The sequence below is a fragment of the Convolutriloba macropyga genome, chromosome 9, assembly GCF_964194025.1.
Source record: "Convolutriloba macropyga chromosome 9, txConMacr16.3, whole genome shotgun sequence".
In the NCBI taxonomy this organism is placed as follows: domain Eukaryota; kingdom Metazoa; phylum Xenacoelomorpha; order Acoela; family Convolutidae; genus Convolutriloba; species Convolutriloba macropyga.
In genome coordinates this window covers 15,104,933-15,112,064 of record NC_134476.1, presented here as the reverse complement: position 1 = coordinate 15,112,064, position 7,132 = coordinate 15,104,933, and the positions used below count along the sequence as shown (strand labels likewise).

The window sequence follows — 7,132 nt, the reverse complement described above, 5'->3', positions numbered from 1 at the left end:
CTACTAACAATCCTATGGTAACCGATTTACAACATTGAAGTTGATCCAATTCAATTGCGACAGTTTTGTGAGAAAATTAGGATTTCCCAAAATCTACAAAAAAGAAAATATTTTAAAAGGCACAAGATAGCTAGTGCGAGTCTCTGCGTATTACTATAACAGGATGTTCGAAGATAACTACTCTCAATGTTGCAACAAGAATATTAAATTCTGTCAGAGAAATGGTTGCGAGAATTGAGTGTGCAAAAAATGCAAAAACTCATCCTTTATAGCATTAGTTAACGTCTTCCGTTACATTCTAAAAGGTGCCTGTGATTTGAACTCTAAAAAAATAATCTTGTATTTATTTGTGTACACTAGGTGAACTTGTTTTTTTCACACTGCAAATGAGTCCTGCAACATTAGAAGAGTGAAAAATTGCCAAATAATTTTGACAATCGCTACCACACTTCGAAACACATCTTCCAAGTACGCAGCAACTTAATGAATATGGAGAATTACCAATAAAAAATTATAAAGTAGTACTCAATCATGAAATTTCAATTCTGCAGTTTTAATAAAGTAAACATGAGGAATAGAAATTTCATGATTTAGTTCTAATTATCTCTCAGACTCCACTCCTAGTGGTCATATGGTGCCTAAAGAGGCTGTAATCACGCACTTCTGTCTTGCGAGAGTTTTAAACACCTCAAGTCAAACAAGTCGAAAACATTCACATTTTAGCCAACTTTAGCTAGGTGTAAAAATTGCATCTGTTCGAATAGTGGAGCTATATTGTATTGAATTAAGATTTTTCACTATTCACAACAAAGTTCTGCATCACATTTGACTCCATGTAAAACAATAATTGTAAAAGGTATTGCTAGAATCACATGAAACGATTTCTTGATTTTAAAGTTTTTTTCTAAAAACAAAATTGTTTCAAATCTGACAGCTTAGAATACGGTGGCGGTCAGGCAAGCCGATAGGCAAGCAAGCCGAATTTTGAAAATCAGGGCAAGTAAGCCAAAAAATTTTTGGATACCCGTATTTTAAGTTGCCCCTTCACCGCGATAACCGGCCCGCTATTTCCGGATTACATCCCACAGCGGATGAGAGGCATGGCCATGGACAGCGGTCTGCTGAGGCCCGTACCCACTAGATGTCTAAAAATTGACGCATTTTTGTTTCTTTGGTGCATTGGAATACATTATGCACTATAATACTACGCGCAGTATTGATTGTAACGGCTGACAATGTATTATTTCTGATAGATTACATAATTATTACATAACTTTCGGCTTGCTTTTCTGTCGGCTTGCTTGCCTATCGGCTTACTTTGCATTCGCCTTAGAATGCATATCTCTTATAGCATTTTTTTGAAAAAACTCTTTGATAGCAAACAAAACACCTTTTTCGTCGGAGCAGTTGATGCAATCAGCAGAAAAAAGTGGTCAAAGAACTACTCGAAAAAAACGTTTGCTGGTCTATTAAAATTTTGATACTGTTTTCTGCGTATTTGCATTTTGACGTACTGATTTTGATATATGAATTGTGTTTTGGTAAAAGCTTGAAAGTTGATGAGAAGTTACAACTGAATGCTGGAATTTATAAGCTAATAAAATGCTGAGCAGCAAGGTTCTCATTTGCAAGTAAATTCATCAATTCGAAAACCTCCGTCGACACGTGCAGTTTGTTTATAATCTTTCTTTTTTGTACAATTGAACAACTTCAACCATTTTTAGCGCATATTCAGATTATAACATGCTTTGTTATAGTTTCAGGTAACCATTCAAAAGAATTTGAAGCAGTTTCGAATTGAGTTTTATAACTACAAACATTTTTCGTCAACTCAACATTATAAGCAAGTTAGTAGCTAAAGTTAAAGTTAGCTAAAGTTAGTAGTTAGTTTTCCATATTTCTCCGCACTCCGAGCTTCAAATTTCATATTGGTGGGTTGGAGGGTTAAAGTTGTCCGGGTTTGACATGTCACGACAAAATATGTGGCATATGTAATGAACTTAAATTCTTCATTAATTGCAGACAACGGTGTTAAGGCTCCTGTTAACAAATGGGTTCTTCAAAAATCTGGGTCTATTTTGTCCCCCTTCAGTGTATTTTATGCCCCCGCTTATAAATTAAGTGTTGTTATAATTACTATGTTCAAAAAATATTATACGTTACTTTATTTAAAAATAGCACGAACGCTTAAGCCTAATTGTTGCGATAAACTTATTAAATAGCACTCCCTGCTGTTTAATAAGTCATTTCAGATTGGTTTTAGATAAACTGATAAGATACAATAATTGAAGAAAGCTTTTGGCGAATAACCTGGATTGGGTCGAAAATTCTTCATTCACACTTTAATATACCCGGTTAGGGTGGAAACTATCATCTGAATTATACCCGGTTAGGGTGAAACTATCATTCGGCAGCAACGAACTACAACAAAAGTATGGCTATGGTTGCGGATAACATCAGATCATGGGCGGAACAGTCTGCATGCTACTTGTGTGATGACATTGTACAACGGAATGATTCCATAAATTGCGTAACCTGCAGAAAAGCAGCACATAAATCCTGTATTGGCATTAAAGCACCTATAAAGGGAGAGATATTATGGAGTTGTGAAAATTGTGGCTTACCCTCAGTTGGTGATATAACCAAACAACTATCAGAATTGAGCCAGAAAGTGGAAGACCTGCAGAGCGTTCCGGAAAAATTAACTCAGATGCATGCAGAAATTAAACAACTAAAACCGAAGTACAGCTCATTTTTCCAGAAGCCTACTGTATCGCAAGCGGTCACAAACTCAATATCAGAAACTTCGCAAAAGCCACTGTTTATGTTAGACCCAGAGAGAAAAGGTTCTTTCAACCAGGAACATGGATTTCGGCGCAATAGACTTGACAGCAATAACAGTGTAAAACGACCCAAACCAAATGACTGGGATGATATCGGTCAAGGCGACTTTATTGCTTAATCGAACAGGCCAAAAAGAATCCAAAATGTTGGCACAAGGGCAAGTTCCGATGACTTTAGTGGAGTGAGAAGAAAGCAAAGCAGACGGCACATCTATCTAGGACGCTTGAATACAAACTGCACTTATGAATTGATCAAGAACTGGTGTGCAAATAATGGAGCTGAGTTACTACATCTCAGAGAAATAAGCAGAGAAGGGTCAGAAATGAGAAGCTATCATCTAGTTTTCCCAGAATCTTCTTCGGACATCATTGAGAGAAGCGACTTTTGGCCGGAGAATGTTGTGCATGGCAGATACTACTTAAACGAGGAAGCGAGGAATTGGCTTAAATCTATACCGTCAGATGAGAATGCATCTAACTGACAAAAAAACCGTCTTTACTGTGGTCTGCTAAATATCAGGTCGCTCAGAAATAAAACAAACGAACTTTCAGATGAAATCTTAAACAATAATTATGATATTTTTTTATAACGGAATCGTTGCTGTCAAGCGATTTTGATGAAAACTATGTGTTAACTCAGGCGTACGAAAATTCACCGCTTTATAGTCATCATAATTTGCCTCGAACAAACTCCCGAGGGGGTGGATTAGCGGTCATCTACAAACGTAAAATCGAACTTACACTTCTCTCGCATACAAGCACGTCAGAACTTGAAGCTGCCTTTTTCTGTTTTCCAAAGAAAGTAATCACTCTGTGCGTGCTCTACAGGCCACCGTCAGGCAGCACAAAAGTGTTTCTTGAGTTTTTATGCAACAACATTCAACCCTTATCGATTGAGAGCGACCTGTTTTTAATTGGTGATTTTTATATGCCTCAGAGCACTGCCCTAAATTCCTTTTTCGAAGAAACCTCCCTAACACAGCTAGTGAAGAAACCAACTCATCGTGCAGGATACATTCTGGATCTATTGGTAACAAATGAGCCGTATTTATTTTCTGAGATCGAACAACAACACTTAAACTACAGTGACCACGACCTCATCAAATTTTGCCTTTTCAATGAGGTTGTTTCCTCAAATAGCGTAAAGCAAACTGTTTTCAGAGCGTGGAAGAAAGCCGATATAAATAAGCTTGCGAATGATGTAGAGTTGTCCTTAGATCTGAATGGACAACTTACCTGTGTAGATACTGCTGCTGAACTCCTTGTTAATTCAATGGATTTTGCTGCAAAAGAAGCCATTCCAATCGAGAGGCGCAGTTCCAAATTGGCTATTTGTCCTTTCTTCGACAGAGAGCTTCAAGATTTAAAGAGAGACAGAAGAAAGCTCGAAAAAAAGTATAAGAAAAATCCAGACAACCAAAGTAAAGAAAAGTTTCTGGCGGCAATCAGGAGATGCAAGGAGATGTTCAAACGAAAGAAAACTGAATTTTTTGATGAGCAGGTTAATCGAAATGTCGATCTTAAAAAGAAGTACAGCAGCTTCAATATGCTTATGGGCGTTAAAACTACAGAAAAACTGCCTGTTGGTTGGGGAACATATGCTGAAATTGCACAAAAATTCAATACCTTCTTTGAGGAAAAGGTAACAAAAATCAAAAGTTCTATTGAAAACGCCACCACGACAACAGTTGATAAACTAATCTCTTTAAAACCAATACACACAAGTCATGTTATTCCAATGAGTGTTTTCAATCCCGTGGATCTGAATGCTCTGGACAAAGCTTTTACTGAAATGTCAAATAGCTACTGTGAACTAGATTCCATGCCCACTCTGCTCTGCAAGCAGCTGTACAAATCCTGGAAATTGTTCTTTTTATTCTTGATAAACATGAGTTTTGAAAATGGCATTTCTCCTAAAATTTTTAAAAAATGCCCTGTGAAGCCGAAACTTAAAAAGCAATCTTTGGACACAGAAGATCCCAAAAGCTATAGGCCCATTGCAAACTCTTCCTTCCTTTCTAAACTTCTTGAGAGAACTGCAGCCGGCCAACTACGGACACATCTAGATCAAAATTGCCTGCTTGACCCACAGCAATCAGCATACCGACGTTTCCATTCTACAGAAAGTTGTCTCCTCAAGACCATAAACGGCCTTTATGTAGAGCTTGACCAAGTAAAGTACCTTTTAGTAATTGGCCTTGACCTAAGTGCAGCGTTTGACACTCTGGATTTTGCTAATTTTGGGAAAATTTTGGAAGAGCGCTTCAAAATAACAGGAAAATGTAAACATTGGATCATGTCTTACTTAACTGAAAGAAAACAACAAACTCAAATACGGAAATCATTTTCTTCATAGACTGAAGTTTTCTACGGAGTACCTCAGGGCTCCATTCTCGGACCGATGATTTTCTCGATGTATACAACCCCAATTGGTGATCTTATCAAACTATGTAACCTACGGTACCAAATGTACGCCGATGACACAGTTTTGTACACCACAATCGAAATGGAGGACGAAGAGCCACTTATTGAAACGCTGAGGTTACAAGTAAAAGAATTGTTCGGAGCTTTTACAGCTTTGCAACTCAAAGTTAATCCGGACAAAACTGAAATAATGTTATTGTCTACTAAAAAGAAACGTCCAAATATCACAACGCTAAAATTGATCAATTTTGTCTTGAATATCAGTAGCAATTTGGTTTCACTCGGTGTTAATCTTGATCAGCACTTGAGTTTCGAAAAGAATGTTAACAAAATCACGAGCTCTTGCTACAATGAACTCAGGAAACTCTATAGAATAAAACATTATCTTTCTTTAGAGTCACGAAAAATTGCTGTACAAAATCTAATCATCTCTAGGCTTGACTACTGCAATGCTATATTAGCGGGTTTAAACATCAAAGAAATAACAAAATTGCAGAGAGTACAGAATGCCGCTTGCCGATTCATTTTTAACCTTCGAAAATATGAGTCTTGTCGAGAATTCAGATACAACCTGCACTGGCTGCCTGTTGCTCAGCGAATCGATTTCGAAATTTTGACATATAATCACAAAATTGTGTTTAACCTTAATGTACCACTTTATTTGAAAAGTCTAGTGATTTTACAGTACAAATATAACCAAACTCGCTCTGAAAACAAATGGAAACTGAAGTTGCCAAAAATCAAAAACTCTTACGGTTCACGAGCTTTCTCTTTTCTTGGCTCAAAGAAGTGGAACGCTCTGCCCTCACACCTACGTTGCATAGCTGATCATACATTGTTCAGGAAACAGTTAAAAACGTTTCTTTTCTCGAGTTCTTACTGAATGCGTCTTTCAGAGAGAAGATGGAAAACAAAATTGTTCGGAGGTCCAGAATAAACGAAATCAAATGTAATTTAATGAAACGACGCTGTACAGTCGTCGAATTGAGTAAACCGTACCGCAAATTAACCCTTCCAGAGAAAAGTCAACGATTGTTTCAAAATTGTATCTTAGGATCATCGCTTGTGTATGGCGTGTTTGTTGAAAACGCAATTACTATATCTTGCCCAGGAGGCTGCATCTCAACACTCTGCAGCGATCGCGTAATTGAAAATATGAAATCATTTGGTGTAAGAAATGTAGTTGTCATGGCTGGTACAAACAACCTGTTCGATAGACGTAATGAACCACTGATGGGACCTGTCGAAACATCAGATGAGATGTATTATCTTGTTGAAAAACTCAAGTTCTATAAGTTTAAAGTAACGATTATGGCACTAATTAACCGAAGAGACAAATGGAAAGTCATTAAGAAAGTAAATGACTGCTACCGGGATGTTGCACGCGGTCATCGGATTCCTTTCATTGAACATAAAAAGTTTCGATATCGACATATTTCGTCGGATGGAGTGCATTCAAATCCGCAAGATATTCGGGAGTTGGCGTCTGAATTTCGGTATGCTTTCAAGCAGATTAAAGAGTGGCATTTTTAAAGCAAGCATGGTTTTATCAGATTTTAATTCAGCAGTTGTGAGAATTGCTCGGTTAGAGCAGAAGTTTGACGTTCGATTAAATGCTCGGTTAGAGCAGAATACTTACAGTTTTTAGGCTCGGTTTTATCAGATTTTAACTCAGTAGTTGTGAAAATGCTCGGTTAGAGCAGAAGCTTGTCCTCCGATTGAATGCTCGGTTAGAGCAGAAGACTTACAGTTTTGAGGCTCGGTTAGAGCAGAAGACATTCGGTGAAAAACATTGGTTAGAGCGGAAGTTATATTAATTGTTCTAATTTGGGATCATGTATATTATTGGAGAAGAAAGAAGATAT

At 37.4% G+C, this 7,132-nt stretch overlaps 2 protein-coding genes across 2 annotated transcripts in view; both read left to right on the top strand.

Annotated features, from left to right (window-relative positions):
* The first annotated feature begins 1,792 nt into the window (after window positions 1-1,792).
* LOC142345631 (uncharacterized) overlaps window positions 1,793-7,132 on the top strand; it is a 55,291-nt gene continuing 49,951 nt past the window's right edge. The window contains exon 1 of the mRNA XM_075397788.1: window positions 1,793-1,847. The gene's annotated coding sequence lies outside the window, so the exon portion shown is untranslated. The remainder of the gene's footprint in view (window positions 1,848-7,132) is intronic.
* The window catches only part of LOC142345630 (vacuolar protein sorting-associated protein 33B-like), a 227,883-nt gene continuing 222,955 nt past the window's right edge, over window positions 2,205-7,132 (top strand). Inside the window, exon 1 of the mRNA XM_075397787.1 lies at window positions 2,205-2,222. The gene's annotated coding sequence lies outside the window, so the exon portion shown is untranslated. The remainder of the gene's footprint in view (window positions 2,223-7,132) is intronic.